The following is a 15,685-nucleotide window of genomic DNA, read 5'->3' as shown; positions in this document are numbered from 1 at the left end:
TTAAGAGACTAAACTGAAGTCTTAACAGTGGTGCTGAAAAGTCAAACTCACTAGGTCTGTAACCCTAACAGTACAGTACTGTTAACAGCCATTTTAGAGAATATCAGAGTATTCAAAAAAACATTTGACTGTTTATACTAAAAGATTTGTGATCTCATAACAGTGCAGTTAAAGATTTAAAATTAAATGTAAAAACATTTTTCAATGCTAGCCTAATTATGATGTTTGTGTATTCAGTTGAAAAATGTGCATTCCTCACTATAAAAAGTACTTCTGGGCCCTTTGGATGTTAATATGAGGTACAGTGATAATGCTAGTGCAGTTGTGGCAAGACAAAACATTTATATTTCTCCTCAAATTAATTTTGATTGTTAAATTAGTGTGATTGTTCTCACACTAGAAGATTTAGATTTATCGATAAAGTACATAGTTAATCTAATCCATTAGAGGTAAAATTAGAATCAATGCACCACTTTCATTTCTCTCAAGAAAACTGTCTCTCCAGTGTAAAAACATAATTTGATTCATCATGCCACAGCAGCGAAGTATAGCCATTCAGCCGGCACTCTAAATGCGCCGCTCGTCCATTTCCCAATGTGCCCTCCCCCCTTTCATCTTATGTATCCACTCCCTATGATAGATGCACATTGTTATTAGCCATATATTAGCAGTGTTGAGTTTCTCAATAAACTCTTATCCTATTCAGGATAGCATTTACGCTGACGCCAAGCAGCCGGCAGGATCCCAGCTCAGGCTGAGCCAAGCAGCCACTGCACAGGCTCCTCTCTCCTCACATTATGGTCTGCCTACCATATATTTTAGGTCTTTCTTCTGTGCCCCCGCTGCAGGCTGCCTACCTTTTTTCGCATTGTGGGTTTGGACCTTGCATCCTAATTTGTTTCAAGATTATTGGCAATCACTGACTTATGCAGCACAACTGTTGTTTTCAATCAGTTATGAAATCATGAGTCATGAGTCATGGTAGACCAAAGCAAAACAGCTACCAAGGACTTGTGAAGCCTGGAGCCCTAGAAAAACAGGGTATTTAGGGACTTACTGAATATCGCAAGATCCTCAACATGTGCTAGAATTGTTGAACTTTTTAAGTAAATATCACTGTCTCAGCTGTATCCACTCTATAGGGCTCCAGCTGTCTCCTATTGCCCCGGAAAGCCAAAACTGCCTCTGAAGCCCTTTTGCATGAGCGAATGCTCCAAGCTAAGGGTGTGCAAGGGCGCACGAATTTCCTTCTACAGAACTAAAAATTGCAACCAAAGTAGACTTTCTTGGACAAATTCCCTGTTAACACTATGCGCCCAAAATGTTTCAGTAAGAAGTGGTTACATAATGACCATCTTCTCCAAATTGCAACAGTTTACGTTATCCGTTTGCTGAAAACTCTAAACAGTTCATGCAAAAGCTGTTTTCTCCCCTGGACCCCTTGCCCCTGTCGTGAGAATCTCGCAGCAAGCCGTCCAGACAACAGTGCCGTGATCTGCATCTATTGCAATGTATAGGAGACAGAGTACATTTCTGTCCCATGCCAAGTGTCTGCTTTAGCAGCTGATTCTTCTTATTCCATGTCTGGAGACACCAAATTCTCATATCGAGGGCTTTTAGAATTTGCTGAGGTCTGTAGTGCCAGGGACACAGGCCACTGTCCTGATGGCTACTGAATACTACCACAGTTCTCCCACGTTTCTAAAGGGACACCAAATCTTCCTAAAAGGCAGGTGGAATAGCAGAGATAGGACTAAACAGAAATTCTAATACTGAGCGTTCTAGTTATTGTTAACTCTTTCTTTTCTGTAGTCATATAAGAGGAGAGATATAATATCTAACTTCTTATTTTTCTAATATTTGTTGTCTTTTCCCTTGATTTGGATTGGCAAACGAACAGAAGTAATAACTCATTACACAAACACTCTGTAGGAGAGTAGGGTCTGCTTTCTATGTTCACCCCCACTTTTTGCTTTTGCTTTACTGGTTTACGACTTATATGTGGCTGTGGGCCTGCTAATCAGACCCACAGCCCTGCTGGTCTCTCTCTAAATTAATACTATGTACTTTAGGTGCATAACCCATTTGGATAGGATCACCTTATTGGCCCCTGTACAGTGTACCCTAGGTACCCAGGGCATAGGTGTACCCTAGGCCTACAAGGGGCTGCAGCATGTATTGTGCCACCCCTGGCCTGGCCTTCCATTTTGACACAACTGGCTGATCACTCAGCTGGGGCAAGGTCGTGTAATCACCCCTTGCTTAGGTGTAGTATTCCTATACCTAACTTACATATAGACACATGTGTACCTATCAGTCACTCCTATGGCAGGCCTTGACAATCCTGGAGGCAGAGTGCTTGGTAACATGTGAGATGGTGCTCTAGCATGAGCTGAGCCTGTCTGCAGCTTTCGGAACCATGTCCTTATAGCTGTTCTATGATATAGCCTACCATATACTCTTAAAGTACCTTATAATCTTAGACGGTTATGGTAACTATGGTTTGGCTTTATCAAAACATGTCGTGTAAGGTGTCTAACACTCGGGAATAATACCCCCATGCCATTTCTGGACATGAGAATATTATTCCCCCCTTCTAGAGGGAAAGACATGTTAAAATCATACTTCAACTGTTAGCCTCTGACCAAAGCCTCAGCATCACAAAATGGATGCTGCTGCCACGACACAAGTCTGACCTCCTGCAGCTGGGAGTGATCCCAGCCAGGGAGGCCTGGACAATAGGTTTCCTGCTTGGGGAGGTGCTAGCACCTCCCCAGACAGCCTTTAGTGTATTGGGGCAGGGTGGGCTGAAAGGAATGAGACATGCCTGGGGCACACAAGGTGTTCCTTGCATAGTCCAGTTCAAACCGGCGCTGGGGCACTCCAGCCCCAGCTCTGGCGCGAAACTGGACAAAGGGAAGTGGGTGTAACCACCCCCTCCCAGGTCCCACCCATAAGGCGTGACCTAGCAGGTATCCCAGCCCCCCAGATTAGTATAAGAGTGGGAGTTGGGCCTCAAGACTTTAGATTATCCTGAACCTGCAAAACTGAACAGAAACTCTGGACCTTCGACATTCGACGAAAGAAGAAGACTGAAGAATCTCCCTTGTAGCCAAGGAGTGGCTACCCTGTGCAAACAGGCACCATCAAGTGACTACCCTTTGCTTTGTGAAACGTTCGACGAGGAACCGACTGCAGAGCCCGACCAGAGCCTTGATTTCCAGACTTCTCCGACCCTCATCCACATCTGCAGCAGAGCTGAGATCCGTGGAGGCGACGAGCGACGTGGGACCGGCTACCTGGGAAAAGTGGCTAGTAACTTACAGCGCAGCTTCTGAGGTACCCTCGAAGTTGTGCACCGGGGATTGAGAAGCCCCAACCCCAAGCACCATCTGCACCGAAGACCAGCCCCCCACACTCCACGAGTCCTGCGTGGGGCCCTTCAGCATTTTCCTGCTTGCCGCGTCTGTCCGGTTGCTTGCCCGCTGGCTAGTGGCCTCTGTGACGACGCTCCCTGAAATCTTCTGCGCTGGTTTGGCTCCTCCAGACTGGCTCCCGCTTCTCTGCAAAGAAGAAGCACCCCAGACCTTCCTGGTCTGCACCAGAAGCAGGTCCCTTGTTCTTCGTGGGTTCCGCTTGCCAAGGCTTGGTGAGTCCTAGTCCAACTTCGACGCCGCCGACAGTAAGAGCCTTCGTGGGACAGCTCGCCTCCTGGTCCTGGTTGTCCTCGACGCTTCCTGGTCCTCCTGGCTGCAGCGACAAGCTTCACCTTCACCTGCAACTCTTCACGACATCGCCTGGTTCCTTCCTGGTTCCACGTGGTCACTGGCTAGTGACCTTGACTCTGTCCCCTCTGCTTGCAGGTTTCTTCTCTTCTTGATCCCAGCCTTGGGATCCACCGGACACTCTTCACTGACTGCCTGTCAGCATCTTTCTTCAGGCATCCATAGGAGTCGACGACGAAAACGACGCATCTTCACCCCTATGCACCCGCAGCCTGTGGGCTAGGTAACTTGGGTACTCCGGTGCTCATCAGGATAGTGACTATCCTAGTGTCTAGTTTTCAAGTCTCAACTTCCTAGCTACTCCGGAAGTGTCCTAAATCTATCTATTTCTAAACTGTAACATTGCTATTGACTTTTACGCATTACGCGTGAGTGTTTCCACTCTGCACACGAATCCCGTGGGCCTCCCACTCCCTAACTAACGCTAGTGTAGTGTAGCCCCAGCGATTCCCTAGGCCTAGGCCTATTCTATTTCCGTGACAGTGGTTCTTATACCACTTACTTAGTATATGGTTTGCGTGGCCCCTAGGGCCTAACTGTATTACTTACCTGTGTGACTTACTGTATGCATTAATAAGACTGTGTTGTACTTACCTCTAAACTCATAAAGAGTGCTGAGGGTTTGCTTAGAATAAATACACTTTATTTTATATATATATCTGTTGTGGTGTCCTTTCATTTGGTATTCAAGGGATTATATATGGTATCACAGCTGGCTTCACATGCCATTCAGAGTTTAGCCTAAGACTGCTCTTGTCCATGCTACCACTAGGATAGCTGGTCTATAAGGTTGACTTTACAACCAATCACCATAAGGGTATTTGGACTGATATAAGGTGTACACTATAACTAGTGACATCATACATCAGGCCAACTTCTCACATTGGTGAGCAGCGGTTGGGATCTGAGCTTGCTGTTGTAATACCATTGTAATCTTGAGATACTAAATTGAAAGATCACACAGATATTGTCTAGGTACATATAACATAGATTATTATACTTAAGTCCTACTGGACTTTGTAGTTGTAGGTTGAAGGGAATAACACACCCTGACTACAACTACTAGAAAGGTTTAGTAGATACAACTAGTGTAGGTAGGTGCACACACCACACCCTCACTAGATAATGCCTCTGGGAGGAGATCAAGTAGATGCTCTCTCAGGAGGGGCAGGTCTGCAGAAGACCCCCTCTAGGTATGATACCTTAACATTCCAGGAGATGAGACAATTGTGTACCTCCAGAGGAATAAAACAGGGTGCAAACCCTACCCTCCTTCAGTTAAGACAACTCCTAGAGGAGTATGATGCTCAGAGGGCATCTCAGGAAGGTGCCCTAGGCACAGAGGAGGGTCTACCCACCACAGAGGAGTCAGATGGGGCTTCAGATGGGGAGGTAGACAGCCAGAGCCAAGTAAGGAGACTTAGCCAGGCTAACTTAAGTTTACATGGGAGTTTGCATGGGGTCCCCCCATACAGACCCACAAGTAGACATTCACAGAGAAACAGGAAGGACAGATCCCCTTCAGGGGAATCCATCCACTCCCATGTCTCTAACATCTCTAATGCTTCCTCTCACAGGGGAATGACTTCACCTGAGAGAAAGGAGCATGCAGCCAGAATGAGGGAGGCTAATCTGAGGATTCAGAGGGAAGAACTTGCCCTTGCCAAAGAGAAGCTTGCTCTGGCTAGAGAACAAAAGTTAAGTGGGTTAGAACCCACTGGTGGCAGCAACATTCCTAGAGATAGAGACAGGCACTATGATAATAGAAACCTGAGCAAGATTGTCCCTCCCTACAAGTGTGGGGATGACATCCACAAATGGATAACTGCTTTGGAGAGAGCTTGCAAAGTACAGCAGGTACCTCAAAGTCAGTGGGCAGCTATCTTGTGGCTCTCCTTCTCTGAGAAAGGAAGAGACAAGCTCCTCACAGTTAGTGATGAGGATGCAGATAATTACACTGTCCTGAAGAGTGCTCTGATTGATGGGGTTGGCCTAACCACTGAACAATACAGGTTGTTGTTCAGGGATACCCAGAAGACACAGACTCAGGACTGGACTGACTTTGTAGATTGTGCCACTAAGGCTCTGGAAGGCTGGCTAATGGGAAGTAAGGTTAAGGACTATACAGGATTGTATAATTTGATCATGAGAGAACAAATACTTAACAACTGTCAAAACCAGCTATTGCATCAACACCTGATTGATTCTGATCTGACTTCTCCCCAAGAATTGGGAAAGAAGGCAGATAGATGGGTCAGGACTAGAGTTAAGCAGAAAAACCAGAACCAGGGCGGTGATCAGAAAAAGGCAGACCAGAAGGGTAATGAGCAGAAACAAAAAGACCAGAAGTCTTCACCAGGCCCCCAAAAGGCTCAGGGGGAGGGTGGTTCCAAAAAGGATAAGAAGAAAGAAGGCCAAAAGAAACCATGGTGCAACTATTGTAAGTCTACCTCACATTGGTTTAGTGAGTGCACCAAAAAGGATAAGCCCCCAGCCACCATTGCCCCTAAGGCAACTGTACCCCCTAGTTCAGCTGTAAGTGGTGGTTCCCAGCAAAAGGGTGTAGTAGGGTTAACCCTGGGAACTGAGGAGGATTCTGGCCTAGTCAGAGTACCTACTCAGGCTGTCCTGATCTGTGATGGGGACTTAGCTTTGTCCTCTACTGTAGGCCCCAGTAACCTGGGCAAGTACAGACAGACACCTTTTATCAACCAAAGAATGGCTCAGGCCTACAGGGACACTGGAGCTAGTGTCACAATGGTGACACCTGCTTTTGTGGACCCTGGACAGATCATACTAGGTGAGAATTACCTAGTGACCAACGCTAGCAATGCCACTACCTCCCATAGTGTGGCTATTGTTAACTTCTCCTGGGGAGGGGTAACTGGCCTCAAGAAAGTTGTTGTTAGTTCAGACCTTCCTGTAGAGTGTTTACTGGGCAATGATCTTGAAACTTCAGTTTGGTCTGAAGTGGAGTATAGGACCCATGCAGAAATGCTGGGGATAGATGCACATGTCCTTGCTGTGACCAGGTCACAGGCCAAAAAGTGCAACACTGAACAAGTGCTGGATCCTGAAACTATGGACCAGTCACAATCCAAGAGAAAGAGCAGTAGGGTTAAGGCTGTGCCTTCCCCCCTGCCTCAGGTGGTGGATCAGCCCTCCCAGGAGGATGATTCTGAGAGCCCTGAAGGAACTGTCCTAGAAGAACTTGAACCTGATCAGGTTGAGTTTCTTGGGACAGGGGGACCTTCCAGGGCAGATCTGAGGCAGGCTCAATTAGACTGCCCCTCTCTTGAACCCCTCAGACAGCTGGCTGCTGCTGAGGCTGCAGGGAATGCTCAAGGTACCCATAGAGTGTATTGGGATGAAGGGCTACTGTACTCAGAGGCTAGAGACCCCAAGCCTGGTGCATCCTATTTTCAGCCACTTCCGTAAAGCCTTAAAAACTTTTCTTTTCTCTTTGGCTTTCCCCTCTTAGGTCCCCTGTGTCTCCCTCTGTGATTTCTGACCCAGGTCTCCCAGCGCCAGGAAGCCGCTTGGCAGCAGTGCGCTTTATTAAATATTGTTTTCATTCATTCATCCAGGAGGTTGGTCATACCACTGAAGTTCAGAGGCTTCCTTCTAACCTTGGCCCATGATATTCCCCTTGCAGGACATTTAGGCCAGAACAAGACTTGGGACAGGCTTGTCCCTCACTTTCACTGGCCCCATATGTCAGAAGATACTAAGGAGTTTTGTCGCTCCTGTGTCACCTGCCAAGCCAGTGGCAAATCAGGTGGCACCACAAAGGCCCCCCTCATACCACTACCTGTGGTGGGGGTCCCCTTTGAAAGAGTGGGCATAGATATTGTAGGACCAATGGACCCACAAACAGCATCTGGGCACAGATTCATACTGGTGATAGTGGACCATGCCACCAGGTACCCAGAAGCAATTCCCCTGAGGACCACAACAGCTCCTGTTGTGGCAAGGGCCCTGCTTGGAGTATTCTCTAGAGTGGGCTTTCCAAAGGAGGTCATTTCTGACAGAGGTGCCAACTTTATGTCAGGATACTTGACTGCAATGTGGAAGGAGTGTGGTGTTAACTATAAGTTCACCACACCCTATAACCCACAGTGCAATGGGCTTGTTGAGAGATTCAACAAGACCCTAAAGGGAATGATAAAAGGATTACCAGACAAGCTTAGGCGAAGATGGGACATCCTTTTACCCTGCCTTCTGTTTGCTTACAGAGAGGTCCCACAAAAGGGGGTTGGCTACAGCCCTTTTGAGCTTTTGTTTGGGCATCCTGTAAGAGGACCCCTGTGTTTGGTGAAGGAAGGATGGGAGAGACCTCTCAGACAACCCAAACTAGACATAGTGGATTATGTACTTGGTCTCCGCTCCAGGATGGCAGAGTATATGAAGAAGGCTTCTAAAAACCTTGAGGCAAGCCAAGAACTCCAAAAAGCTTGGCATGACCAAAAGGCTGTACTGACTGTTTACCAGCCAGGGCAGAAAGTGTGGGTGTTGGAGCCAGTGGCCCCAGCAGCACTCCAAGACAAATGGTCTGGACCCCACACTATTGTTGAGAAAAAGGGAGAAGTCACCTACTTGGTGGACCTTGGGACTCCCAGAAGCCCCCACAGGGTGCTTCATGTCAACAGATTGAAGGCATATGTTGACAGGGCAGACATGGGGCTACTCATGGCTACAGATGAGGGGCAGGAGGAAGAGAGTGACCCTCTCCCAGACCTGTTGACTCAGAACCCTGATGATGGCTCAGTTGATGGTGTGGTCTTTTCTGACAGCCTCACTGTCCATCAGCAACAGGACTGCAGACAAGTTCTGCAGGCCTACAGACATATGTTCTCTCTGACCCCAAGTCAGACAAACTGGTGCACCCATGAGGTGGACACTGGTGACAGTCTGCCTGTGAAGAGTAAAATCTACAGGCAACCTGACCATGTCAGGGACTGCATAAAAGTTGAGGTACAAAAGATGTTGGAGCTGGGAGTCATTGAACCTTCAGAGAGCCCTTGGGCTAGTCCTGTAGTCCTTGTGCCAAAACCTCACACCCAAGATGGTAAGAGAGAGATGAGGTTTTGCGTGGATTACAGAGGTCTCAATGCTGTCACTAGGACAGATGCCCACCCAATACCTAGGGCAGATGAGCTCATTGACAGACTGGCAGCTGCTAAGTTTTTGAGCACATTTGACCTAACAGCAGGCTACTGGCAAATCAGACTAGCTGAGAGTGCAAAGGCCAAAACTGCTTTCTCGACCCCAGGAGGACATTATCAATTTGTGGTAATGCCCTTTGGTTTGAAGAATGCACCTGCCACTTTCCAAAGGCTGGTGAATCAAGTCCTTACTGGGTTGGATGATTATTGTGCAGCTTATCTTGATGATATTGCTGTCTTTAGCTCCACCTGGGAGGATCACCTGGTCCACCTGAGGAATGTTTTAGAGGCCCTGCAAAAGGCAGGCCTCACTATCAAGGCCACTAAGTGCCAGATAGGGCAGAGCAAGGTTGTATACCTGGGCCACCTAGTTGGTGGGGGTCAGGTTCAACCACTGGAGAGCAAGATCCAGACCATAAAGGACTGGGCTCCTCCAACTACCCAGACTCAGGTCAGAGCTTTCTTGGGCCTGTCTGGGTACTACAGAAAGTTTGTTAAGAACTATGGGTCCATAGTGACACCACTTAATGACTTGACCTCCAAAAAGATGCCAAAGAACGTTCAGTGGACAGTAAGCTGTCAAAAAGCATTTGATGACCTGAAGCAGGCCATGTGCAGTGCACCTATTCTGAAAAGTCCAGACTACTCCAAAGAGTTCATTGTCCAGACAGATGCTTCTGAGTTAGGTGTGGGAGCTGTTCTTTCACAACTGAATGTAGATGGTCAAGACCAGCCCATTGCTTTTATAAGTAGAAGGCTGACCCCTAGAGAGAAACGTTGGTCAGCTATTGAGAGGGAGGCCTTTGCTGTGGTTTGGGCCCTGAAGAAGCTGAGGCCATACTTGTTTGGCACTCACTTCAAGATTCAGACAGACCATAAGCCCCTCTTGTGGCTAAATCAGATGAAGGGTGAAAATCCCAAACTTCTTAGGTGGTCCATTTCCCTACAGGGGATGGACTTCACAGTGGAACATAGACCTGGGACTGACCATGCCAATGCAGATGGACTCTCCAGATATTTCCACTTAGAACATGAAGACTCAACTGGTCAAGGTTAGTTTAATGTCCCTAAGTTTGGGGGGGGGGTTGTGTAGGAGAGTAGGGTCTGCTTTCTATGTTCACCCCCACTTTTTGCTTTTGCTTTACTGGTTTACGACTTAGATGTGGCTGTGGGCCTGCTAATCAGACCCACAGCCCTGCTGGTCTCTCTCTAAATTAATACTATGTACTTTAGGTGCATAACCCATTTGGATAGGATCACCTTATTGGCCCCTGTACAGTGTACCCTAGGTACCCAGGGCATAGGTGTACCCTAGGCCTACCAGGGGCTGCAGCATGTATTGTGCCACCCCTGGCCTGGCCTTCCATTTTGACACAACTGGCTGATCACTCAGCTGGGGCAAGGTCGTGTAATCACCCCTTGCTTAGGTGTAGTATTCCTATACCTAACTTACATATAGACACATGTGTACCTATCAGTCACTCCTATGGCAGGCCTTGACAATCCTGGAGGCAGAGTGCTTGGTAACATGTGAGATGGTGCTCTAGCATGAGCTGAGCCTGTCTGCAGCTTTCGGAACCATGTCCTTATAGCTGTTCTATGATATAGCCTACCATATACTCTTAAAGTACCTTATAATCTTAGACGGTTATGGTAACTATGGTTTGGCTTTATCAAAACATGTCGTGTAAGGTGTCTAACACTCGGGAATAATACCCCCATGCCATTTCTGGACATGAGAATATTATTCCCCCCTTCTAGAGGGAAAGACATGTTAAAATCATACTTCAACTGTTAGCCTCTGACCAAAGCCTCAGCATCACAAAATGGATGCTGCTGCCACGACACAAGTCTGACCTCCTGCAGCTGGGAGTGATCCCAGCCAGGGAGGCCTGGACAATAGGTTTCCTGCTTGGGGAGGTGCTAGCACCTCCCCAGACAGCCTTTAGTGTATTGGGGCAGGGTGGGCTGAAAGGAATGAGACATGCCTGGGGCACACAAGGTGTTCCTTGCATAGTCCAGTTCAAACCGGCGCTGGGGCACTCCAGCCCCAGCTCTGGCGCGAAACTGGACAAAGGGAAGTGGGTGTAACCACCCCCTCCCAGGTCCCACCCATAAGGCGTGACCTAGCAGGTATCCCAGCCCCCCAGATTAGTATAAGAGTGGGAGTTGGGCCTCAAGACTTTAGATTATCCTGAACCTGCAAAACTGAACAGAAACTCTGGACCTTCGACATTCGACGAAAGAAGAAGACTGAAGAATCTCCCTTGTAGCCAAGGAGTGGCTACCCTGTGCAAACAGGCACCATCAAGTGACTACCCTTTGCTTTGTGAAACGTTCGACAAGGAACCGACTGCAGAGCCCGACCAGAGCCTTGATTTCCAGACTTCTCCGACCCTCATCCACATCTGCAGCAGAGCTGAGATCCGTGGAGGCGACGAGCGACGTGGGACCGGCTACCTGGGAAAAGTGGCTAGTAACTTACAGCGCAGCTTCTGAGGTACCCTCGAAGTTGTGCACCGGGGATTGAGAAGCCCCAACCCCAAGCACCATCTGCACCGAAGACCAGCCCCCCACACTCCACGAGTCCTGCGTGGGGCCCTTCAGCATTTTCCTGCTTGCCGCGTCTGTCCGGTTGCTTGCCCGCTGGCTAGTGGCCTCTGTGACGACGCTCCCTGAAATCTTCTGCGCTGGTTTGGCTCCTCCAGACTGGCTCCCGCTTCTCTGCAAAGAAGAAGCACCCCAGAACTTCCTGGTCTGCACCAGAAGCAGGTCCCTTGTTCTTCGTGGGTTCCGCTTGCCAAGGCTTGGTGAGTCCTAGTCCAACTTCGACGCCGCCGACAGCAAGAGCCTTCGTGGGACTGCTCGCCTCCTGGTCCTGGTCGTCCTCGACGCTTCCTGGTCCTCCTGGCTGCAGCGACAAGCTTCACCTTCACCTGCAACTCTTCACGACATCGCCTGGTTCCTTCCTGGTTCCACGTGGTCACTGGCTAGTGACCTTGACTCGGTCCCCTCTGCTTGCAGGTTTCTTCTCTTCTTGATCCCAGCCTTGGGATCCACCGGACACTCTTCACTGACTGCCTGTCAGCATCTTTCTTCAGGCATCCATAGGAGTCGACGACGAAAACGACGCATCTTCACCCCTATGCACCCGCAGCCTGTGGGCTAGGTAACTTGGGTACTCCGGTGCTCATCAGGATAGTGACTATCCTAGTGTCTAGTTTTCAAGTCTCAACTTCCTAGCTACTCCGGAAGTGTCCTAAATCTATCTATTTCTAAACTGTAACATTGCTATTGACTTTTACGCATTACGCGTGAGTGTTTCCACTCTGCACACGAATCCCGTGGGCCTCCCACTCCCTAACTAACGCTAGTGTAGTGTAGCCCCAGCGATTCCCTAGGCCTAGGCCTATTCTATTTCCGTGACAGTGGTTCTTATACCACTTACTTAGTATATGGTTTGCGTGGCCCCTAGGGCCTAACTGTATTACTTACCTGTGTGACTTACTGTATGCATTAATAAGACTGTGTTGTACTTACCTCTAAACTCATAAAGAGTGCTGAGGGTTTGCTTAGAATAAATACACTTTATTTTATATATATATCTGTTGTGGTGTCCTTTCATTTGGTATTCAAGGGATTATATATGGTATCACAGCTGGCTTCACATGCCATTCAGAGTTTAGCCTAAGACTGCTCTTGTCCATGCTACCACTAGGATAGCTGGTCTATAAGGTTGACTTTACAACCAATCACCATAAGGGTATTTGGACTGATATAAGGTGTACACTATAACTAGTGACATCATACATCAGGCCAACTTCTCACACACTCCCACAGTTATTAGAAGCAATGCTACCTCATTACGGAGAAAATAATCAAAGGAGCGTAGTTGGAACTCGAAAGGTATGGATTTGGCAACAAGGTTCTGTAGTAGGGGATCTCTGTGTATAGTCATAATCTAGTGAATAGTCCCGCCCATGTGCGGGGACCCCGGAGCAATAAAAAATCATCTCTTAAGGTGTCAACTCATGCAGACCTGCATCCACCTTTAAGAGAGAATTTAATTTAAAGACAGGTAATGCAGCCTATACCCACAGGCTACACTGTCCAGTACTTCAACTAGAATTCCACCAACATCCACAAACAGCACTGCCTGTCCAGCTTTTCTCCACAAGGGAAAAAACACCCTGCCTCTCCCAGCAAAAGCCTCTGGAATGATAGAGAGAAAGGAATGGACAGACAAGCCCCATAGGCTGCCATTATGTGGCTCAGAACAGGATACTGTGCCTTTAAGAAAACTTTTCAGAACTTTCCCAGTATCCCAGAATGCACAGCAGGTCCCTTTTACTTTCAGTTCTTTTTTCCGGCTCCTGCTAGCAGGACCCTGGAGCATTGAGCTCTCCCTTTTCAAGGGTTATTTGTTACTTTTCAAGTGTTAGAGAGTCCTTTTTCCTTCTGGTGTTATCAGCATGACTGGCTTGTTCGACAAGTGTCCTGATTGTGGAAGAAAAAAGGCGAAGTCAGACACACACAGGGTGTGCATTGTCTGCCTTCCCCAGTCCCACGTGCCTGAGGAGTGTGAGATCTGCCGCTCTTTTTCAGCCAGGACCCTGAGAGAGAGGAAGAAGATCAGGCTCCAGGTCCTGGAGGACAGAAAGCTGAAGGCACGAGGTGGGTCTGGAGGGGCTGATTCTGCCCATGCTGAGGCCTCTGGGGGGCTCCCCAGGGGCAGGAAGACCAGCAAGCGTCCCCACTCCCCGTCGACGTCGAGGGCGTCAACTGCGGCGTCGAGGGGGATGACTACGGTCTGTTCACCATCTCCCCAGGGCTCTGGGGAGAAGCGGCGTCGACGATCGACGTCGAAGGAGCTGAACCTGCCGCCGTCGACGACATCAGCATCTTCTGCGACGACGCAGTCGACTTCGCCGTCGAGCCATCGGCGGCGGGATCAGGCCCGGCGTCGGCGCTCGCCGTCGAGGGGAGAGCGCCGCTCGCCGTCGGCGAAGAGGTGACGGTCGCCGTCGAGGCGGTCGCCGTCGAGGCGATCGACGTCATGGAGATCGACGTTGAGATGATTGCCGTCGAAGAGATCGACGTCGAGAAGACGATCGACGTCGAGGAGACGATCGACGTCGAGGAGACGATCGACGTCGAGAAGACGATCGACGTCACGGAGATCGACGTCGAGGCGGCGGACGTCGTCGAGGAGGCGTCTGACATCGAGGAGACGCTCGACCTCGAGGAGGTCGACGTCGAGACGGCGCAGGGGGAGCCCTGACGCCAGGAGCAAGAGGGGAACGGAGTCGCCGGGATCGGAATACACCGTGGTGTATACACCCCCTCGGAACCCTACGCCATTGTCACCTCCGCCACCGCCACCACGACCACCGACTCCTCCTCCACCGCCACCACCGCCTCCACCGCCACCGCCACCACAGCCGGCGTCACCACCTCCACCTCCCCGTCCGCGTCCTCTACCACCTCGCACTCCGTTGGGGCCGCCTGCAGTTCCACCGCGGTCGGTCTCCCTGCCCAGGTATCCGACTCCGCCGCAGGGGACGCCGAGGCCGCGACACCCACGGTCGCCGGGCCCGGCTAGACCGTTGGACAGGCCGAAGCCGAGGAGGTCGCGATCCCGCTCCGCCAGGAGGAGAAGGTCGCGGAGCCATAGGAGGTCGTCGTCGTCGACATCAGGACGGCGCCATAGGAGGCACAGGTCCAGGTCACGCACACGGTCCTCGGCCAGGGACTTCTCACCGACGCTGTCGGACTCACCAGGGACTAGGGTGTCTCCTGTGGACGATCTAGTCTCCTTCCAGGAGGTGCTGCTGAGAGGGGCAGCCAAGTTGGGAATCACGGTGACGGTGCCGACACCCACGACGTCCGTGATATTCGAGACTTTACACAAAAAACACATGTCTCGTCCCCTGCTGCCTCTAGTGCCGGGACTGGTGGAGCCCGCGTTGGAGTTGTTCCTCACTCCCGCGGTGACGAAATCCGCCCCCTCACGGCTCCTGGAAAAAGTATCGGGCCCCGGACTCGGACCCTGCTTTTTTAAGGATGGACCCGAAGCCGGACTCTGTCATTGTGACGGCGGAGAGGAAACAGCATGCAACCGCACCTTCATCGACTGTTCCGCCCGACAAGGAAAGCCGATGGCTGGACTCGGCGGGCAGTAAGGTGTGTGGGACCGCGTCTACCACCATGAAGGCGGCGAGTGCGGGGGCGCTGTTGGGACGTTACGACCGGGCCCTGTGGGAGTCCCTCCAACAGTATGCGGACTTGCTGCCCCGGGACAGGAAGGAGGACTTCCTGGAAACGGTGCGAGAGGGGATGCTGGCTTCGAACCAGGTCATCAGTGCGGCAGCGGATGTCTCCTTGTTGGCGGCGCACTCTTACTGTCATGGTGTCCATCAGAGGCGTCACTCTTGGTTGCGCCTGACGTCGCTCAAGCCAGAGGCTCAGCACAGAGTAGCCAATCTGCCCTTCTCGGGGGAAACCCTGTTTGGAAAACATGCGGATGATGAGATGGCCCGCATGAAGGCGGAGGCGGAGACCCTGACGGCTGTCGGGTTGGAGAAGGCCGAGAAGAAGAAGCGCCCCTTCCAGAGGAGGTTCGGGTCTACGGGCAGAGTGCGTGGGCAGGGTTCGGGACAGCAGCAGCAACAACAGCTGCAGTTCCGGAAGCCCTTCCAGAAACGCCAGAGGGGTAGAGGAGGCCAGCAGGCTGCT

At 50.2% G+C, this 15,685-nt stretch overlaps 1 protein-coding gene across 6 annotated transcripts in view; it reads left to right on the top strand.

Moving 5' to 3' along the window:
- The window catches only part of KCNMA1 (potassium calcium-activated channel subfamily M alpha 1), a 1,447,720-nt gene that overhangs the window by 921,309 nt on the left and 510,726 nt on the right, over positions 1-15,685 (top strand). The window lies entirely within an intron of this gene.

The sequence above is a fragment of the Triturus cristatus genome, chromosome 1_2, assembly GCF_964204655.1.
Source record: "Triturus cristatus chromosome 1_2, aTriCri1.1, whole genome shotgun sequence".
Classification (NCBI taxonomy): domain Eukaryota; kingdom Metazoa; phylum Chordata; class Amphibia; order Caudata; family Salamandridae; genus Triturus; species Triturus cristatus.
This window is presented reverse-complemented; position numbering and strand designations above follow the sequence as displayed.